At 38.1% G+C, this 21541-nt stretch overlaps 1 protein-coding gene and 1 non-coding gene across 7 annotated transcripts in view; one reads left to right on the plus strand and one right to left on the minus strand.

Moving 5' to 3' along the window:
• The window catches only part of MCU (mitochondrial calcium uniporter), a 201186-nt gene that overhangs the window by 40194 nt on the left and 139451 nt on the right, over window positions 1–21541 (plus strand). The window lies entirely within an intron of this gene.
• On the minus strand, window positions 16080–16183 carry LOC131493731 (U6 spliceosomal RNA). The gene has a single exon (XR_009252825.1). It is a non-coding gene; the product is annotated as a U6 spliceosomal RNA (small nuclear RNA).

The raw sequence follows: 21541 nt of genomic DNA on the forward strand, positions 1-21541 counted from the left end.
CCTGGAACTGTGAATGATGGGAGGCCACTGAGTGCAATGATCAAGGAAAAGTTCTTGAGACATTCTATGGGTAGAAAGGTACTTTTATTATAGCACAGGGACAGGACCCAGGGGCAGAAACAGCTGTACTGAGATTGTGAGGAGTGACTGGTTGTATACTTCAGGTTTGTGGAGGGAAGGGGGCAAACATAACATAAGTTTCTAAGCAATTTCTGTTTGTTGAAAGTAGAGTCTGCTGGACCTTGAAGATCTGGCTATTTGTGCAGATGAGGTTGCTTTTAGTCTTTAATGAAACACCAACATTAAGGCAGCCATGGTTCGTTCCTTAAGTAAAGTCACACTCTGCACGCCTTAGGGATTTATCAGTGAGCTGCAGGTCGTAAGGAGATTTAATTTTAGCTACCATTCTCTTGCCTTGTTCTCCTCATCATAAATTACATGTCAGATTATTTACCTGTTGAAATAATATTTTGGACATGTTGTGTTAAATAAAAATATGTTATTAAGATTAATTTTACCTTTAAAAATTGTTTATTAATGTGGCTACTTGACTATTTAAAATTACATATATGGGGGCACCTTAGTGACTCAGTCAGTTAAGTGTCCAACTCTTGATCTTGGCTCAGGTCATGATCTCTCACAGTTTGTGAGTTCGAGCCTAGAGTTGACGGTATGGAGCCTGCTTGGGATTCTCTCTCTCCCTCTCTTCCTGCCCCTCCCCCATTTGTTCACATGTGCACTTGCTCTCTCTCTCTCTCTCTCTCTAAATAAATAAATAAATAAATAAACTTTATATATGTAGCTTACATAATTCTGTTGGAAGTTTTGGACAGCACTGTGCTTTGAGTGTATAAATAGTTACTAAGATATTTTTGAAAAAATTTAAAGTACTGGATATTTAACTAGGCTTAAAATAATTTCCTTGCAAACAGGTGGAGGGGAAATGAGGATTTTACATCTCCCAATTAAATGGACTTAGAGCTAGGTAAATAACTATAGAATTCAAATAAAAGAATGCATGTTTAATGGTGGGATAGAGTGACACATTAACAGGAGACAGTGGGAAAATGATAGTAATAGGCAGACACTATGCTTTGCCATCTTTTGTTTAGCATTAAAAAAATTTTTTTTAATTAAACTTTTAATTTTGAGGTAATTGTATAGACTCACATGCAATTGAAAGAAATAATGCAGTAAGATCCAGTGTGCCCTTTAGCCATTGGTAACATTTTGTGAAACTATAGGACACTATCACAGGATATTGACATTGATAAAATTCACATAAAAAAAAAAGTTCTGGTATATTTAAGTATATCTCTACACCCAACATGAGGCTTGAACTTACTACCCCAGAGGTCAAGAGCCACATGCTCTACTGACTGAAGCAGCCAGGTGCTCCTACAGATTGTATTAGATTTTCTCGGTTTTACTTCTGCTCATTGATTGATTGATTGATTGATTGATTTTGTGTGTGTGTGTGTGTGTGTGTGTGTGTGTGTATTTCATTCTGTGCAATTTTGTTACATGTGTTGGCTTCTGTCTCCAACACCACAGTCAAGATACAGAACAAGTCTGTTACCACAGGGATCCTTCTTGTCCTGTTACAACTACATTCATCTTTTCTCTCCCCAGTCTCTAACCACTGGCAACAACTAATCTGTTCTCCATTTCTATAGGTTTGTCATTTCAGTAATGTTAAATGAATGGAGTCCTATAGTAGGTATGTAACCTTTTGAAATTGGCTTCTTTTCTGTCAGCATGTATCAATAATTCATTCCTTTTTTCTTTATTGTGGTAAGATAAACATAACATAGTATTTATTTGAACCATTTGTAAGTATATAATTCAGTAGCATTAAATATATTCACAGTGTTGTGTAGCCATCACCACTAACCCATTACTACTATACCTAAAATATTTTCATCATCTCCCAAAATACTCTGTGCCAGTTAAACAGTAACTTTCTCTCCTCGCAGCCCTTAGTAACCTCTAGTCTTCCTTCTGTCTCTATGAATTTTTCTATTCTAGGTGCCTCACATAAGAGTAATCATACAATATTTGTTCTTCTGTGTTTGGCTTATTTCACTGAGCAAGGTGTTCTCAAGGTCCATCCATGTTGTAGCATATCTCAGAATTTCAGTTCTTTTTATAAGTTGAGTCATATTTCAGCATGCAACATTTTTATTAATAACGTGGATGAAATATCGATGATTTGCTTTGCAAATCCATACATGACTTGAAGCTGGCAATGATAAGTTGTATAGTTAATGTGTTATTTTTTCAGAACAGAGATTGAAAATAGTTATTTTAGACTGAAATGGACTAAACCAATCAAGCTTTATTGAATACTGATAAGCACAAAGTTCTACATATGATTCTAAAAATAAGTGTTACTGGGGCACCTGGGTGGCTCAGTCAGTTGAGTGACTGACTTCGGCTCAGGTCATGATCTCATGGTTTTTGAGTTTGAGCCCTGCGTCGGGCTCTGTGCTGACAGCTCGGAGCCTGGAGCCTGCTTCGGATTCTGTGTTTCCCTCTCTCTCTGCCCCTCCCCCACTCATGCTCTCTGTCTCAGAAATAAATAAACATTAAAAAAAATTTAAAAAGTGTTACTGTAGATGATTGTGATGTAGTTTAACAGTAGATAACATGAAAAATACTGGGGGTGGGAGTGGAGTGGTGGTGCATGTTCAATGTGAGTCCACAGTGTAATTTGGGCTCTGTTAATAGAAGCATAGTGTCCAGAATAAGTACTATGATTGTTTCAGACTACTGTGTTCATTTCTGGGTACCTGATTTTATGGGTGCACATTTAAAAACAGATATATTCAAGACAGAAACTGGGATGATCTGACAGCAAGACAATAGCCACTCAGGTAGTCACGTCCTAGTCTAAGGATTTGTTCAAGTCGAGTCTGGCGAAACATTTGGCAGGGACATTGTAAAAAGTGTTTTAGTACTTTTAGGAGAGTGGGGATGGAGAAGATGCTCTGTTATACCTATTATCTTTGTAGCTCTTCAGCCCTGAGGTTTGGCATTATAGAGCATTGTAGACCACTGGGGTCTAAACTGTTGACAGTGGTTGTCCCTGAAGGATGAGATTGCAGGGGACTGTCACATTCCATGTCATGTATATCTGTGTTTAATTTTAGTTTTTACATTGAGTACATACTACTCTATTTAAAAAAAGTGGGGGGGGGGGCAAAGTGGTAAAGAAATATTCTTGTTTTGCATATCAACATAGTTTAATACTTTAATTCTAGAAAATTAAAAAATAACAGTGAATTAATATAAACATTTTTTGTGTTTATAGCCCTTTGCATGTATTGAGAGATGTGTATACAAATGGAGGTTGGATATATGAATATCTTGTGCTTTTGGAAGAGTGCTTTGCTTAATATTTGCCTATATTCCTTTTAGTAGTTCTCTGGATGGTGACAATGAAATTTAGTTGGGCTTTGTCAGATTATTCTACATCCTCAGATTTACCTCCAGTCCCAGGTTTGGATTATGAGATAACTAAAAAGTAAGATTCTGACTAATTTGTCTGATTCATTTTCTACCCCCCCCCCCCCACATTAAGTACTGCTGCCTAGTTAGTACCCCTGTACTCACAAAGACTCTCAGTTCTACAAGGAAGTGAGAGCGGAAAAAATTGTTGCATTCTCTTAGGAAAATATTTCCTTCTAACCCAGACATTTTTTGTTTTCCCTCAGATGGTTTTATTTTATCCCCCAGAGACAACGGTTGGCCCTTTATGCTTGTTGGGAAAGAAAGATTATAGCCAACATTTGCTTCCTGGAGATGTTCAGGAGAAATGTTGCTAAGCTGCATGAGTAAACAGGTTGTAAACAAAAATTCTGAGCCAGACCTACTCGCCCCATTGTTAATCAATCAGTGAATTTTAGCTTCGGGTTCTAATGATTTAAATGCTATAGTTCTCTCATCTACTTTTAAAATCTGTAACACTTGTCATTGAAGAGTTTTATTACTATCCTTCCTTTGCCTTAGCTTGGTAGTGCCCACCAGTGTAAATGGTGGACAATCTTGGATATTATTGCTTGATGTCGACATGAAGCTATTCAATATTTCAGACAGTAGTGTGGGGAGAAATGGTTCTGTTGGCACGTGGTCAAAGAGCCGTCCCAGACTGGTTGCTCTCGGTGTTTATAATAGGTTTCTACAAGAACTTGTTTATATTTGCTGCAGTGTCACTCAAAGCTTCTTAGTCTTGTTAGTCAAGCGTGTAGGTCATATGATGACTTGTGGATTATACTCTAAGTGGGCACACACGTTTTTCTTGAAAATAACTCCTAACTCGCTTTCTCCAAACTTCAGAAATTCTTCTTTCAGTACCATAGAAGTGGTGTAGTTCATACTCTTCAGTCATGAGTTTGCACTCTCGGAGGTGTTAAGGTAGAACTGTGTCTTGGAGGTAAGAGCACAAATTAAGACTGATCACTAATGTAATAGCAGGAACTTTCTGTTAGAGCAGTATAGAAACGTTAAGTGATAAAACAGATGTGCAGAAACCTCAACTCAAGCAATACTTACTTAAAAAAAAAAAAAAAAAAAAAAAAAAAGAACCAACCTTCCATGTAAAAGTCTCACATTGCTAGGCCTTGGCCTTAGACCTCAAAGGGCACATAACCTAATTGTGAGAGATTGCTATTTTAGAACTTGAGAGGATACAGAAAGCTGCCCCATGTGAATTCCTTAGGAGGAAAGTTGTCAGTGTTTCCCCTTTTTTTGGACCTGAATTTCAGGAGTGGGCTGTCCCTATGTACAGGTGCAGCAAGCTGTTGATTGCATCCCTGGCAACTCCTCATTCTCTGACTCTCAGTGGGCATAGGAGTAGTGATGAGCGGTGGCAGGGACAGCGGTTATCTTTAGGTACAGTTGTTACTTTAGTAGTTGGACTTGCAGGCTTCTAGGAGTTAGTGCTGCTGGGGAAATCCTGTAATGACTTAAAACAATGAGAAAGCCTCCACTGGAACTGGGGACAGAGTTAACATCACTACAAATAAAAACCACTGGAAAAGCTTTCTAGTTCTGGTGATGGAATAAAGCTTGTAATTACAGTAATCAGAAAGTTTATTTGAGGAAGATAGAAGTGGAATTGGCATGAAGTTATATGAATAAGTACCCTGGGGGCACTGAGAAATTCCTCCCACTCATCCCTCCTTAGTTACACGACCAACAAATCAAAAATAGCCTCGTGGAGTGAGGGGTAGATTCAGTCTTCCATAGTAATGTGTACCCTACATGCCGGGTTTAGCTTTTGGATTGAGCAACCATAGAAAAGACTACTTTTTCCTCTGGTTTGTGCTGTTTGTTTTAGATAAAATGGGGCAAAAAAGACAAAGCCTTTTTAGAAAGCTTATGCTAAGCAAGGAAATGTGGATTCTTAATTATCTTGAAAAAGGAAATGCTGAGTACTGATAACCATGATGTTGACATCCTAGCCTCATCTTTCAATAGTTAAGGGTTATAAATAACATAAGGAAATGTTATGTGAAACTTAGAATTTCTTATCTGTGGAAATTCTGTATTTGGCACATGGTTTTTAGTGGTCATTCTTTTGCTTAAAATCCTTTGCTGCCTGTTGCCTGGAGAATAAAGCTTAAAATCCCTATATTTTGGGATTAAAAGTCCTTTATGGTTTGCACCCAGTCTATTCTTCCAGGTTCTTCCTTTTTCCTCCTATCTTTTTGCAACCTAGGCTTTTTGCTGGGCTAGTTTCCTGAGACATGCCTTATGGTTCTTTGTTCACTGCTTTTGCAAGGTATCCTCCTGACCCTTTCTACTGGCCAAAGTGCTATTCATTTTTTAAGGCTCCAGCTCTTGTGTGTCATCTTTGTTTTTTGTTTTTGTTTTTGTTTTTTAATGTTTATTTACTTTTGTGAGAGAAAGTGAGAGAGTACATGGGCACACAAGTGGGGGAGGGGCAGAGAGAGAGGGAGACACAGAATCCAAAGCAGGCTCCCGGTTCCCAACTGTCCCTTGGGTTTCAGTTTTGTATTCAGCTAGAGCCAAAAGTGTGTTTAGTATTAGAAAGTAAGTGCTATGTAGGGGCGCCTGGGTGGCTCATTCCGTTAAGCGTCCAACTTCAGCTCAGGTCATGATCTCACAGTTTGTGGGTTTGAGCCCCACGTCGGGCTCTGTGTTGACAGCCCAGAACCTGGAGCATGCTTCAGATTTTGTGTCTCCCTTTCTCTCTGCCCTTCCCCCACTTGTGCTCTGTTTCTCTCTATACCTCAAAAATAAACATTAAAAAATTTTTTAAAAAAAGAAGAAGGTAAGCAATGTGTATACTTACCCTTAGGTTTGCATGTCATGTTACAGTGATGTGCTTGCATGTGGTTAGATGCACAAGACATTATAATGAAATTACTGAAGTAGGAACTATAAGTTGGAGTATCGAGGTGTACTTTACCTTAAAACCTTTTTGACTACCAGTGAGTAGTCAACTAATTGCCAAAAAAGAGAAGGGTGGAATGTCCAGTATGCACTGCAGTGAAGTTTATATTCAGAATTGAGGTAGACCATTCCCTTTTATACACTTTTAAAATAACATTTGGAGTTATGCTTCGAATAACTTGATTCTTATTAAATTGTATGTTTCAAATAGGATTTTTTAAAAAAGTCTAAGTGTTGGGAACTGGAAGAGTGATTAAAGTTAGACTGTGTGTGTGTGTGTGTGTGTGTGTTGAATTTTAACTAAGGAGAATTGCAGTTCTAGGTGAATGTAGCATTTTAATAGCCTTCCTTGCAGCAATCCTCCAAGCTTCTCTGTTTATGAAATAGAGAAGAGTTTTCCATTTTAAGGAAAGCCAACTTCTTCTTTTTATATATATTCAGCTCTAGCTGAATACAAAACTGAAACCCAAGGGACAGTTGGGAACCGGGAGCCTGCTTTGGATTCTGTGTCTCCCTCTCTCTCTGCCCCTCCCCCACTTGTGTGCCCATGTACGCTCTCACTTTCTCTCACAAAAGTAAATAAACATAAAAAACAAAAACAAAATATGTATATATATATATATATATATATATATATATATATATATTGTTTCTTTTGAAAGAGAGAGAGAGAGAGAACAGCAGAGGGGCAGAGAGAGAGGGAGAGAGAGAATCCAAGCAGGCTCCGCACTGCCAGCACAGAGCTAAATGCGGGGCTTGAACACACGAACTGTGAGATCGTGACCTGAGCCAGAACCAAGAGTTGGACACTTAACCAGCTGAGCCACCCAGGTGCCCTTATAGAAAGCCAACCTCTTATGTTCCTGTTGTCTTTTTGTGGGTGTAGGGCTTGGGGTTATGTGGTTGTTCAGCTCCTTTCTCCTTAAAGTGGGTTTATTATATGAAGTTAGCCAGTGAAGACTTTTACTGTTACTCTGCTTTGATACTGTCAGTGTTTTTTCACTTTGCTGTATATCAATAATAACTCTCTTGCTTACTGTTCTGTGGCCACCTGGAAGAGTTTTTTCATCATGATCTTTCCCTTCTAGTATGAGGCTTCCTGTTTCATTACCGCAAAATAGGAAACTCCATAGTTTGTGGCTGATCGTAACAGTAAAATGACAGAATATCCGATTAGGAATGGTTCCCAACACTCTTCCCCACCAAAGGAATGGTTTTCCCAAAACAAAACTTCTTATTTATCAGGAGTTTTTTGTTTTGGAATTTCTTGAATAACCAAGCTTCAAAATTGTGATTTTTAGTTCTGCATTTCTCTCTGACTTCTGACTTCTATATCTTTATTTTATGTGTTACTTGTTTTCTTTACGTGTTACTTGTTTATTTTACGTGTTACTCAACTCCAGTGAGGTCATTAAAGCTAGTGTAATACAAGGGTGAGTTCAAACCAACAGGTACCATGAGTCATTTGCTCCTTTGCTGGGCAGCCAGCATGTGCTGTTAGGTGTGGTTGTATCTCTTAAATGAACTGTCAGGACAGATCCTTTAATCCCGTTGTGTCAGTGGGGAGATGACAGCATGGTTCCTAGAGAAGGGCTTCTAGATCTAATAAGCAAGGACTTAGTGGATGTAGAAAAAGATTCTAGCTATATTTGGCATCATGTAGGCTATTGCAACATACTTCAATAGTTGTTAATAAAATATTAATGCACTTATTCATATATTTAATTGTAAACACAGTTAAGAATCTTTTCCCCTTTCAGATACAACAGTTAATGAGTTTAGTAATTAATTGAACTTTTGGGAAAGTAGCATTTAATTGACCATGACTAAATATAGGTTTCAATAGGCATAAGTAAATTGTGTCAAAAATATGCCCCTGTGATTTTAAAGACATTCACTGTGAAGGATAAACATATAGAAACAGTCTTCTTTTGAAAGTGGAAGGTGTTTTGAAAGCGGAAGATGTACGAAGAGGCATCTGTACCGTGAGAGGGGGTATTCATGTCCCCTGTGGCCAGTGTCACTGCTGTTGGCATTGCCTGTGCCATGCTTCCAAGTTGACTGTGGCTTGCAGATTATTTGTGTCTTAAGCTTTTACTGGATAAGTCTTTTAGATTCCCCTTGTTCCTATTTTTTCTGTGTACTCTACCCATCTTTGTCATCATAGGGGTTCTTCAGACTTGCAGTTTTATTTTGTTTATACTTGGTTGTATTACCTGACAGTGTTTTTTCCTCAGAGATTCTCAGCTCTTTTATATACATTTCAGTCATATTGTAGATTTCTAGGTCTTTGGTTAAGTAAATAATGCTCACGGTAAATAATACGGTTCTTTCAGTGGCAACCTATTGGTCACCACTGGTTAATGTTTTTGTTTATAAACTAATAATCCTGGTTTTCATGGGTTCATTAAGTGCTTGCCTGTTCATTGACCAGGGTGACTGGGTGAGAACTGGACCTAGTAAAGTTCACATAGGACATAGTGAAAGGTAAATCAGATGTGCATTTTGCCCAACTTCCACACACATAGCTATGTCTAATAATGAAGAGGCATTATTTTTTTTAAGAGCCATTAATTTCAAAAGAATATGTTGCCCATGGGCAGGACTTGGACTATGGATAAATTGTAGGGTTTTATTTTTACCCACTGGTGAAGAAAGAGAGCACCACAGAACACAAGTTAGGAGAGGTCTTTCTCTTGAAGATGTAGTTAGATATACTTCCATGTGCTCTTGGGGAAACTTCTGAGCTGATTTTTAGTTAGTGCAAAGCTATAAATTCTACTGAGTATTTTATTCAAGGCAGGAAGTCAGGGAAAGGGAGGGAAACAAGTACCTTAAATTTGGTTTGGGGATCAAATGGGTATGTATGTTGGAGGTGGCAAGGGAGGCAGAGAGGGAGTGTGCCATTTGGACAACACGTTGTATTTACGGCTTTGTCTAGTGATTAGCAGGCTACAGAAAGGATTCTAGAGCCACTGTAATACAAGCATTTTATGAGGGGGAGATGATAAACTTAACTATAATTAATTATAATTCCTTAACTATAATTCCTTTATTCATTCAGCAGATACTTAATACTGAGTACCAACTGTGTTATCAGGCATTGTTCTAATCATTGAAAGCACTTTTTGTTTATGGTGTAAGCTTTATGATGTAAATTACCATACTATGAACTTAGAAGCGAATGAAAGAAACTTTAAAAAAAATAAAAATTCATTTTGCAGGGGCATCTGGGTGGCTCATTTGGTAGAGCATCTGACTCTTGATTTTGGCTCAAGTCATAAAAAAAATTCATTTTGCATTATCACCTAGAGGGGTGGTATCATTGGATGTTCTTCATGGAAGAGTAGCTACGAAGAAATCATGGAAGATTTGGTATATGCATGATAGAATTTGAGACAATTAATTAGGCTTGAAAATGACCTTTGTTCTATGTTTTACTTCTTTACTTCTTTTTATGTTCTTTGTTTTACTTCTGTTTGAAGTTCTTTTGATGCGTGGTGACAGCTGATTCTGAAAAGCTGAACATGGTACTGTTCTACAGTATAATTAAACTCTGCAGCTCTTTCCAGTAATCCAGCCATTTGGTTTTGTTGTTGTTGTTGTTTGTTTCGTTTTGTTTTAATTTGAGAGGGGGGTGGGGTAGAGAGAGAGAAAGAGTGAGCAAGGGAGAGGAGCAAAGGGCGAGAAAATGAGAATCTGAAGCAGGCTCCACACTCAGGGCAGAGTCTGACACAGGGCTCGATCCACAACCCTGGGATCATGACCTAAGCTGAAATCACGAGTTCGACGCTCAACCGACTGAGCCACCCAGGCGTCCCAGGCATTTGTGTTTTGTAGGTTATGCTGTAACTCATCGTTTTCATTTCTCCCCCTTGACAGTGTTATATATTTATATATTTTGTTTCTTTTGATACTTGAAAATTATTTTGGGGTGCCTGGGTGGCTCAGTCAGTTGAGCATCTGACTCTCTGTTTTGGCTCAGGTCTTGATCCCAGGGTTGCGGTACCAAGTCCCGAGTAGGGCTTTGCACTGAGTGTGGAGTCTGCTTAAGATTCTCTCTCTTTTTCCCTCTCTCCTCTGCCCCACTCCCCTGCTTGCTCGCTCTCTCTCTCTCTCTCCAATAAAATAAAAAAAAGAAAAGAAAAGAAAATTATTTTAACCCAATCCCTATTTAACCCACCTTTAATATGGGAAGTATTATTTATTTATTTATGTTACTTTATTTTTAAACATTTTTTTTAATGTTTATTTATTATTGGGAGACAGAGAGACACAGAGCATGAGCAGCGGTGGGGTAGAGAGAGGGGAGACACAGAACCTGAAGTAGGCTCCAGGCTCTGAGCTGTCAGCACAGAGCCCGGCGCGGGGCTCGGACTCATGAACTGTGAGATCATGACCTGAGCTGAAGTCGGTCACCCAACCGACTGAGCCACGCAGGCGCCCCTGGGAAGTATTTTTTATATATGCTATAATTTTTTGTATATGTTATGTAATAAATGTATCTTTTGGCTTCATTTTTTCTATTCTAGATCCAAAGCAGTTTTTTGGGTTGGTTTGTTTTAAGATTTTTGGATGGTTAACATTAGTGGTGTTATGATATCCCTACTTAGTGACAGACTGAGTGTAGACTTTGTTCAGTGGGCTGACTTCATTCTGCCAAGTAGCTCCTTAAATCCAGAGAGTTTGGTGAGGGAAGACAATGTTAGAATTTTTGACTGACTGGTCACAACTTTGGGACAGAACATGAACTAGCAAGACTGGTGGTTTCTCAGTCATAAACCCATTTTCCTTTCCTTTTCTTTTCTTTTCTTTTTTTTTTTAACGTTTATTTGTTTTTGAGACAGAGAGAGACAGAGCATGAATGGGGGAGGGTCAGAGAGAGAAGGAGACACAAAATCTGAAACAGGCTCCAGGCTCTGAGCTGTCAGCACAGAGCCCGACGCGGGGCTCGAACTCATGGACCGCGAGATCATGACCTGAGCTGAAGTCGGACGCTCAACTGACTGAGCCACCCAGGCACCCCCATTTTCCTTTCTTAACACACCAAATTTCTTTGAGCTGCATTGCAGACTTCTTTCTGCCATACCTATTCCTGAAGTTTTGCTGGAGATTATTATAGAAATGTTCAGACAGCCCTCTGGATCAGCAAATTGTTCCCATATCACCAGTTGAGATTTCATATCTTCTCTTAATTTTTGGGTGTTTAGTGTAGGATAGAATTTTCTCTCCTTAAAAAGTGACCTGACCCTCTTCTTCTGGCTTTATGTAACAATATTTGCAAAGAAGTATTTCATATTATAAAATTGTTTATGTGGTTGGTCTATATGAGTTTTTAAAAACTATAAAATTGAAAGTCTTATGATCAATTTAGATCAAAACAGTTTAATTCATTTCTTTTTTAAGTAAGCATGTTTATTTTTAAAGACTCAAAGTCTGTGTTTACCTAAAGTATAGTTTTCCTTCCAATGGAGTAAATAGTACTTAATATTTTGTATATAAACAGCTACCATAGTATGTTAATTTTGTCACAAGGACTTGGCAAACAGATGTTTTGTAAAACAGCATATCCTTACAGCACAACTTTTTCAGTGAGGATGTTTTTGCTTCTCTTTAAGTTTTTTACTGTACCACACACATGGCCAGTGTTTCTTTACATGGCCAGAATTTCTCACTATCATAGTCTTAGTGGCTTCCTGTGAAAGTCTGTAGTCACACTTGGCTGAGTAGCTGTTAAAAAATTTTTTTAGGGGCGCCTGGCTGGCTCAGTTGGTGGAGCATGTGACTCTTGATTTCAGGGTTGTGAGTTCAAGCTCCACATTGGGTGTGAAGCCTACTTAAAAAAAATTATTGTTCTAAAATATACATGTTAACCATTTTAAATTCACAATTCGATGACATTAGGTACATTTACATTGATGTCAACCATTACCACTATCCATCTCCAGAACTTTTGCATCTTCCATACTAAGAAGCTTTTTTTTTTTTAAGTTTATTTTTTTAGTAATCTCTACACCTGACATGAAGCTCGAACTCACAACCCTGAGATCAAGAGTTGTATATCTTCTGACTGAGTCAGCTAGGCACCCCCGGAGTAGTATTTTTAATGTTTTTGGTGGTAGGGCATCCCATCTGGTTCTTTCTGTGTTTTGTTTTCTTGCATCAAGTTTTTCTTTGCAGTCTTACACCACTGTGCATATTTCCCCTCTTCTCATTTTATTCACTCAAGAAATATTTATTGAGCACCTTATGTGTATGTGGTAGGGCTTGGAACCTAGTGATGTAACTGTTACCTATAATGTTCAAATACAGAACTATCTGATACTAGCCACACTAGCTTTGCTGTAGTTTTTCAAAATTCAAAAAGATAAAGCCTCCATGGGAATACTTGAATTATGGCCAGACTTGAAAGGAAAAAAAGATACTTGAGTAGGAGCTCCAAGTCACATCACATATCTGGAGAATCCAAAAGATTTTCTGTGGTTGTGAAAAAAAGTTATTGTACACTGTTCTTGTATTTAACTTTAAATGTCAAAGAGCCATAAATGTCACCTGTATCTAGATAAATATTACCTTCCTTTTAAAGTGGATAAATAAGACTATAGAGAGATATATCATTTGAGTTATTTTTGAAGCTGTGTCTGTCCTAAGCAGTAAGTCTGTCCCTTATTTTCAGGTATCCTGTTTGTTCTAGGGTATTAGTAAGACTTGAGTGTTTCAGGGGCACCTGGGTGACTCATTCAGCTAAGCATCGGACTCTTGGTTTTGGCTCAGGTCATGATCTCACGGTTTGTGAGATCAAGCCCTATGTCAGGCTCTGTGCTGACAGTATGGAGCCCACTTGGGATTGTCTCTCCTGCTTTCTGCCCCTCCCGTGCTCGTGCTTGCTCTCGCTGTCTCTCTCAAAGTAAGTACATAAATAAAAACTTAAAAAAAAAAAAAAAGACTTGAGTGTTTCAAATACCTGAAACTGCCTCCAGAGAGTATATTAGTTGCTGTGTGTTTGGAGATCTCATTTTATTTTGTAATTATAATTGTGATTTCAGCAGCCATGTGAAATTTTAACAATGCAAAATTTGTTATAATTGCTACCATGTAAGGTAGGCAGGGTATGGAAAAAATAATGTCCAGGGTATGGAAAAAATAATTTACTTGAATCTTTTAATACCAATTCTGAGATAACAAAAGCTGTAGTGATTATGTAGGGGATTGGGAATGGCCTGATTTATTATCTTTTACTTAGAAGTTTGGTAAATTCTAAAAAATTTTTTTTTATTTTAACATTTATTTATTTTTGAGAGGCAGAGACAGAGCACGAGCAGGGGAAGGGAGAGTGAGAGAGAGGGAGACACAGAATCTGAAGGCGGCTCCAGGCTCTGAGTTGACAGACTGACAGCAGCGAGCCTGATGTGGGGCTCGAACCCATGAACCGTGAGATCATGACCTGAGCCAAAGTTGGCTGCTTAACCAACTGGGCCACCCAGGCACCCAAGAAGTTTGGTAAATTCTTAATGGTAGGTTGCTAAGCATGAAGTCAGCCTATTTGAAATTTGAAAATATAAAGGGAGTTCTGAACCTAATAGTGAAACTGTTTAGACCTTTTCAGCCTAACTCTGGAGATATGACCCAAAGCAGCTAAAAATAGAAACTAAAGGTATAAGGGAAAGTTCAGGAGCAGATGCAGGGCAAAAGCATTCTGGAGTAATAGTTTGAGTTTATTTTTGTTTGAACTCAGGTTGCCTATTTGCTGCATCTAGTTTATGTTCAGGGCCTATGTTTTGCTTTCTTCTTCCACATTATATTCCTCTGTAGATACAGGTTTCCCAGACTGGGACGATGGTGTTTTGTTTTGTGTTTCAGATTCTGCATGTAAGTGATATCATATGGTGTCTGTCTTTCTCTAACTTATTTCACATGGCATAATTTCTTGTGGTCACAAATGGCCAGATTTCATCTTTATTATGGCTGAGTAATATTCCCCATTGTGTGATATGTGTGTGTGTGTGTGTATACACACATTTTTTTTTTTTTTTTTACACCACCTCTTCTTTATCCATTTATCTACCAATGGACACTTAGGTTGTTTCCATAAGGAAACAAACAAACAAAAAAGAAATGGACTCAAATAGATGTGGTTGCCAAAGGGGAGAGAGGTGGGCCAAAAAGGTGAAGGGAATTAAGAGCTGCAGATTTCCAGCTGAAAAATAAGTAAGTCACAGGGATGGAAAGTACAGTCGTACTGATATTGCAATAACTTTGTATTGTGACAGATGGTAAACACACTTACCATGGTGAGCATTGTGTAGCGTAATGAATTATTGAATCACTATGTTGTACACCTGAGACTAATATAACTTTTCGACTGTATTTCAGTAAAAAAGTGTGTGGTTGGTTGCTTTGGGATATTTCAGAAATTGTACAGTGTCTAGACAAATAGGAGATACTCAGTAAGTTCTTAGAGAATTAAGAATTCTTGAAACACAAAAGTGAGGAACACTGCATGTTAAAAATATGGTGAGTTTGGCTTTGGTTTTTATTTCTTTTTAAAAATCTGTTAAGGATAATATAGTGCTAATTACTGTACAGTAACAAGGACTGTTCTCATTACAGATAACTTTGTCACTTTGACACCTGTGGTGCAATTGCAAAGCCTTTGTAACTAAGTCAGTTTTATGCCTGCTATTGTTATTATGAAAATTATTATGGAAACACATCAAAGCATGGTTTATTGTAGGACTATTCAATGGAAAAATAATGCAGCCATCTATGTAATTTAAAACTTTATAGTAGTAGCCACATTAAAAAAGTAAAAAGAAACCAGTGAATTTGTATATTTTATTTGTATTATTATTTCTAATGTTTATTTATTTTGAGAGAGAGCGAGAGAGAGGGAATGCATATTAGCAGGTGAGGGACAGAGAGAGAGAGAGAGAGAGAGAGGGAGAGAGAGAATCCCAAGCAGGCTCAGTGCTGTCAGTGCAGAACCGGATGTTGGGGCTCAATCTCACAAATGAGATGATCTGAGCCGAGATCAAGAGTCAGATGCTTAACCAAGTGAGCTACCCAGGAGCCCCTCTGTAATATATATTAATACAGAATATCAAAGCAATTATTTCCACATGTACTCAATATAAAAATTATTAATTATTTTACTTTTTTTGTTGTTGTACTAAGTTTTAAAAATCTTGCCACACATCTCAGTTAGGATGAGACACATTTCAAGTGGTCAGCAGAGCATGATGCTAGTGGCTTTTATAATGTACAGTGTAAGTCTATCATTTTATTCTCTTTCTCTCATCAGATTCATTACCAAGGAGTGATAGCAAGAGTATTAACTTTTCCCTGTTCAATGAACTGCCCAAAGGGTAGATGACAAGGAGATATAAGGAATTTGGGCAGTTAATTCCCTGAGGAAGTAAGTTCATTGTTTTAGATAGACTATAAAAGAAAGATATCTGGTCCACATTGTTACAGCCTCAAGAAAGAATTATAATTTGAAACCTGTTCTTTTTTTGACAATGATATCACATCAAGGAAGCAGAGATAGACTTTCCGTGTGGAGATATAGCATATTAGAATTCCTTAGAATTTGGCAAACAGCATCCTAAATTGGAATAAAAAGCACTGGCCTTCCCACACCATTCAGTCACTTTAAAATGAGAATGGAGGCACAGGTAGTGATTTTACGTGTAATCCTTGTGCAGGGGCCGTGCTAATCTCTGCATTGTTCCAATTTTAATATATGTGCTGCTGAAGTGAGCACGGGGGTAGAGATTTTAAATGAGTGATTTGTTGTTATTCAATGTGACTGATGGAGTTTCTTCTAAGATACTAGGCTATGGAATAATTAGAGTTTTGCGTTATTTTTATGCAGTCATACAGTCCAAAGAAGAGAATTTTATTAGCTGTAATTGACAGAACAAGTAAATACAACACAAACACATTAATCAAATTCATTTTTCCTGAGTCTTTTTTTTTTTTTTTTTTTAACCTAGTATTAGTGCTTCTCTTTGTGAAGCCTGCATTCTAGGTCTTAGTGATAGGTAGGGATTATGGGTTAGGTTCCTTAAGGGAAATAGGTTAAGGGTGGGGTTGCCGTATAATTTATCGTCTTAACCACAGCACCTCTAGAGTTGAGAGAGAGTGCTGTTAATAATTATATCGGGACAACATGTGTTAAACCAGAGGTGTCCCAAGCAGATGAGGACACATGGCCACCCAAGTTAAAAGGCTTTGTTAAAGCTTTGCTATCTTCTGTTTTGGCAATCCTGGTAGGCTATGGAAAGTGCATTTGTGGAAGTTATCACTTTTAAGGGCCTGTTCTGTCGGTGACATCTCCTTTATCTCAGGGCTTAGACAACTTTTTATTTAGGGCACATTGAACTTGAGAGGTTGAATGAGAAGGAAAAGGTAAAAGGTTTTAATTTAACAGACTGGCTATATCTCCCATCCCCTACAAAAAGGTTTTGCAGGTATAAAATGTGACAGAAGAATGTTTTCTTTTAATTGTGCAAAGTTATTGTCTTTAAATCTTCTAGATTAACTCCTTAAAAACAAGTACAAAGAAACTGAGCATTGGGGGTGCCGGACTGGTTCATTCTGTGGAGTGTGCAACTCTTGATCTTGGGGTTGTGAGTTTGAGCCCCACATTGGGTGTAGAGATTACTTAAAAATAAAATCTTTGAAACAAAACAAAACAAAACACCAAAAAATAATGGAGCACTTTCTTCCTGATAAAATTATGTTGCAAGACATTGATTACACATTTGATTTTTATTGTTCAGTGCTTTTATTTAGATTTTTTTTGTTAACCATCTTTGAGGGAGATATCGTAGTATATCTGCTTGATCTGGTGGCTTTTTACATGTAAAAGGCATGGGATATGTGATGCCATATATCTTGGATACACATGATTTTAGAGGAGATACTGATTTTTTTCCTAGACTTTTCTTTTTTTAGTATATATAATAAAATTGACTTTTTTTGCTTGTACATTTATGTGAATTTTAATGCATGTGTAGATTTGTGTAACCACATTAGCAATCAGGATACAGAACAGTTCCCCCACCCCTAAAATTCTCTTGTGCTGTCCAGTGGACTCAAACCCTCCTCTCATCCACAACCCCTGGCAACCTTTGATCTGTTCTCTGTTCTTATGCTCTTGCCTTTTGCAGATTATCACATAAATGGAATCAAATAGTTTGTAACACTTGGAGATTGGCTTTCACTCTGCATTATGCCTTTGAGATCCACCCATGTTGTTCCATGTATCAATAGTTTGTTCCTTTTTATTGCTGCGTTGTTTTCCATTGTACGGATGTATCACAGTTTTGTCTTTTACCAAAATTGGTAAGTTTTCACCGACTATTTCTTCAAATATTTTTTTCTGCACTGTATTCTTTGTCTTCTTTCTGATGACATGGTCGTTATACACCCACAGATTCCTGAGGCTCTGACCTCCTTTGAGAACACTGTTGTTCATTCCTTGGTGTCATTCATTCAACAGTTTTTGAACACTTGTTTTCTATTCTCCTGTTAATAGGCAGCTATGTGCAGGGTGTTGTTTTGTTTGTTTTGGTTTGACTTGTTTTAGAGAGAGCACAAGAGTGTGATTGGTGGGAGAGACACGTGGGGGAGGGAGAGAGAGAGAGGGAGAGAGGGAGAGAGGGAGAGAGGGGGAGAGGGAGAGAGGGAGGGAGAGAGAGAGAGAGAGAGAGAGAGAGAGAGAGAGAGAGAGAGAGAGAGAGAGAGAAAATCTCAAGCAGGCTCTGCATTCAGTGCAAAGCCAGACATGAGGCTCAATCCCACGACCTTGGGATCCTGACCTGAGTCAAAATCAGGAGTCAGACACTCAACCGACTGAGCCACCCAGGCGCCCCTCCAGGATTTTTTTTTTTCTCTAATAAAATTGCAGCTGTGAACATTCTTGTGCAGGTCTCTCTGGGTACCCGGCCCAGGCTTTCTCTATGGTATTTGCCAACAAGCAGGATTGCTAGGGTGTAGGATTTGCAAATTTTTCTTAACATATGCTGCCCAAAGTGGTCATGAGCAATTTACTTTTTCACCAGCAGTGTGTAAGAGTTTACATTGCTCTATATCCTTTCAACACGTGGTGTTGTCAAGCTTTTTATTTTTTATATATGTAATGGGTATGAAATGGAATCTCCTAGTCTTTTAAATTATTTTTCTGATTATGAGTGAGGCTGAGCATTTAAAAAGTATATTAGCTGTTCATGTTTCTCCTACTATAAGTTGCCCATTTATATCTTTAATCCATTTTTCTATTTAAATTTAAAATCAGCTCTTGGGGGGCGCCTGGGTGGCTCAGTCGGTTGAGCGACCGGCTTCAACCGTGAGTTCGAGCCCCGCGTCGGGCTCTCAGAGCCTGGAGCCTGTTTCGGATTCTGTGTCTCCCTCTCTCTCTGCCCCTCCCCCGTTCATGCTCTGTCTCTCTCTGTCCCAAAAAAATAAATAAAAAACGTTGGGGAAAAAAATTAAAAAAAAAAAAAAAATCAGCTCTTGGGGCCCCTGGTTGGTCATGATCTCATGGTTCATCCACATTGTCAGTGCAGAGCCTGCTTGGGATTCTGTTTCCCTCTCTTCTGCCCCTCCCCTGCCCCCAAAATAAATAAATAAACATTAAAAAAAATAAAATTAAAACCTGCTCTTAGGATCAATTTAAAGTGTTTTCTGTATAATTGTACTGTTTTAAATATTTGTCCTTGATCAAAAAACTTTCAGTGGCCTCTGATATGAAATCAAGGGTCCCTAATTTATCTTTTTAGATATTCTACTTCAAAAATCATCATTGTGCAGAGCTTCTGGGTTGGTGAACATGTGGAGATGTGGGGACAGCGGTATGCCTGGAGAGAGCATGGAAGCTCCGTGCCCCTTCCCACATACCTTGCCCTACACATCTCTTCTGTCTGGCTGTCTCCAGGGAGACACTGTCAGAATTGAGTTGAATTCTTGGATACTCTGCTGGTGTCCAAGAATTGCTTCTTGGTGGGCTGGAAAACACCTTCACACACACATAGGTATTGAGTCCAGGAACTCAAAATAGTTGTTATGTGTCAGGAAAGGGAAATTGGCACAGAAGAATAATCTGGATGAGATTTGGAACAGTGATCATCTATGAGCCGTGAGAGTCGTTCAACCACCTCCTCAGAAACCCAAACACAATTTTCATGAAAGAGAAACTGTATAAGAAAATTCACGTGAATAAACTACACCTTGATGAGTTTCAAATGTCAGTTTGACTTTAAAAGGTTTTAAAGTACATTTCATATCAAATTATGGCCACAGAAGCACAGGTCTGTCAGATGGAAAAGGCTTCAACAACAACCTCTGTGTCAAAACTTCTGTGTCTCAACTTAACACACATCTAGTTAAAAAACAAAACAAAAAAAATCATTCCTCATTTTCTGCCTTCTGAAACTTTGTACACTGTTTTGTTATATTTTATGGACTCAATATGTTCTCTGTATAAATTCAGGTTGGTGATGCATGTCAGCAGCTGAAACATATTTAGTATTTTAAAACCAAATCAGCATTTACTACATCTGTAGACCTCATGTCTAGATAAGCAGCCATTTTTAGCCTGTGTTATATCATATCAGTGTTGCCATACATTGTTAGCAAAATACTGTCCCAGTGACACATGTTTGTATACTATATAGCATGAAAATGTTTAACTTGGGAAATACAGTTGACTTTTGAACAACACGGGTTTGAACTACATAGGTCCACCTATATGTGGATTTTTTTACAGCACATTATGTACATGTTATCTCTCATGATTTTTCTAATTCTTTTCTCTAGCTTACTTTATTATAAGAATACGGTGTATTATATGTGTGTGTGTATATATATACACAGTGTATATATATATAAACAGTGTCAACCAGCTGTTTATGTTATTGGTAAGACTTCTGGTCAAAGTAGGCTATTAGTCGTTAAGTTTTTGGGGAGTCAAATGTTATATATGGATATTCAATTGTGAAGGGGTCAGCACCCATAACACCTGCAATTTTTAATTCTTTTTTTCTTTTAGGGTAGAGTTTTAACTTTTTTAAAATAATTTATTTTTTAATTTACATCCATGTTAGTTAGCATATAGTGCAACAATGATTTTAGGAGTAGATTCCTTAATGCCCCTTACCCATTTAGCCCATCCCCCCTCCCACAACCCTTCCAGTAACCCTCTGTTTGTTCTCCATATTTATGAGTCTCTTCTGTTTTGTCCCCCTCCCTGTTTTTATATTATTTTTGCTTCCCTTCCCTTATGTTCATCTGTTTTATACCTTAAAGTCCTCATATGAGTGAAGTCATATGATTTTTGTCTTTCTCTGATTGACTAATTTCACTTAACATAATACCCTCTAGTTCCATCCACGTAGTTGCAAATGGCAAGATTTCATTCTTTTTGATGGCCGAGTAATACTCCATTGTATATATATACCACATCTTCTTTGTCCATTCATCTGTTGATGAACATTTGGGCAATTTCCATATTTAGGCTATTGTCAATAGTGCTGCTATAAACATTGGGGTGCATGTGTCCTTTTGAAATAGCATTCCTATATCCCTTGCATAAATACCTAGTAGTGTGATTGCTGAGTTGTAGGGTAGTTCTATTTTTAATTTTGGGGGGAACCTCCATACTGTTTCCCAGAGTGGCTGCACCAGTTTGCATTCCCACCAGCAGTGCAAAAGAGATCCTCTTTCTCCGCATCCTCGCCAACATCTGTTGTTGCCTGAGTTGTTAACGTTAGCCATTCTGACAGGTGTGCAGTGGTATCACATTGTGGTTTTGATTTGTATTTGCCTGATGATGAGTGATGCTGAGCATCTTTTCATGTGTTGGTTGTAATTCTTAAACTACCCTTGTGTTTCTGGCTTCTTCCTAGTTGGTTTTAAAGCCAGTTGAAGTGGTGGTTTTGTTTCTTAGTGGCCATGCTTTGTGTGTGAGATGTACTCTGGACTAGAGATGTTGTAGTTTAGTAATAATGCACATTAAGTAAATAAAATAATTCCTCTGTAAATGAGGTAATTGCACATTAGCAATAGTCATTCAGTATCACTCTTGACATTTGGCCATCATGTTCATCTGCCTGTTCAT

This window comes from Neofelis nebulosa, chromosome 13 (assembly GCF_028018385.1).
Source record: "Neofelis nebulosa isolate mNeoNeb1 chromosome 13, mNeoNeb1.pri, whole genome shotgun sequence".
Classification (NCBI taxonomy): Eukaryota; Metazoa; Chordata; class Mammalia; order Carnivora; family Felidae; genus Neofelis; species Neofelis nebulosa.